This window comes from Trachymyrmex cornetzi, unplaced genomic scaffold, assembly GCF_001594075.2.
Source record: "Trachymyrmex cornetzi isolate Tcor2-1 unplaced genomic scaffold, Tcor1.1 scaffold131, whole genome shotgun sequence".
NCBI lineage: Eukaryota > Metazoa > Arthropoda > Insecta > Hymenoptera > Formicidae > Trachymyrmex > Trachymyrmex cornetzi.
The window spans coordinates 1,764,244-1,765,780 of record NW_017295884.1 but is presented as its reverse complement, the minus strand read 5'-3'; positions in this window follow the sequence as shown (position 1 = coordinate 1,765,780).

Genomic DNA, 1,537 nt, shown 5'->3' with positions numbered 1-1,537 from the left:
ATATATATATATATATTCTTATTTTATAATTTATTCTTAATTTCTTAAAAAGTATTTTGTACTTATACTGTGTTCTAATAGGCACTGCCAATGTTGAAAATATATAATTTACATTACATATGTATATACTGTAAATTTTCGGTATAGACAATAAATTGAAATACACATAATAGTAACCCTGGTGGAAATAAATCGTTGAAATTGCTGAAAATCGCTGAAATCTCTATCAATTGACTCATTTCATTATAAATTACACTGAAATGGGTTTATTGATAAAGATTTCATCGATTTATTTCCACCAGGAAACATCAACGTTTAAAAACAATATATAGTCTTGTATCTGTTTAATCTAAATTCTTATAAAAATGAGTACATTAAAATAACGATATTATCTAAATAAAATAAAGAATTAAAATAAAACTATAGGTAAGTTTAATATAGAGTATAGAGAAAAGCTTGCTCTATATACAAACTAGTTAGTAGAGAGTTTCAAGTTTAAATATTTAGGTATTTCACATTTAGTATTAAATTAATTATCAGCTAATGTAATTTTAAAATCTAATAACTTACTTTAGCATTATAACAAGAAGTAACGAACTGTTACTTTTCAAGTAACGGTAACGGTAACGCGTTTTAAAAATTGGTAACGAGTAATGGTAACGAGTTACTTTTTTCAAAAAGTAACGGTAACGGTAACGCATTACTTTTTTGAGGTAACGCGCACAACCCTAGACCTAAACAGTCCCCACGCGACAAGCGACCGTGATCGATGGGCAAATACTTGGCGGTAGTCTGCGCGGATACATATGCTTATTCCAGTGACTTTGAAAATTAATATCTTCTAAAGAGTATTGCAAAAATTGCAAAATGATAAAAAACTTTTCAACTTAGTTTAATTCGCTCTACTCACTCACGAGAGGTAATCCCATAGATCGGGGACGCTCTGTATATTTATACTTAATATACATATAAAATTTATTACATATAAATATTTTCCCGGTAAAAAATTTTGCATGCATGAATATGTATAAATATGTATAAACATACATAAATACGCATAAATATTCATAAATACTATAATTATAATGTATAATTATAATGTATAATTATATATGAAATATGTTCATACATGTTCATACATCCTTTTTTCTTTTGTGTAAAATTATTTTTTAGTGTAATAGAAATAATAATAGTAATGTGAAAACATTAAAAATAATTGAAAAGGTAATTTTCGCACTATTTATTTTGGAAGAAAGTTCAAAGAAATGTAAAAAAATTATTTATGTATAATTATATATAAAATTATGCATAATTACGTATGAGCAATTTTTTTTACATTTTTCCAAACTTGTTTTTTTCTAAAATAATGCGAGAATTATCCATTTAATTATTTTTTATGTTTTCACATTACTATTATTATTTCTATTACATTAAAAAATAATTTTACAGAAGAAAAAAGGATGTATGAAAATGTATGAACACATTTCATACACTGAAAAAAAATATAGTCAATTTTAATAAATATTTAGTTGAATAC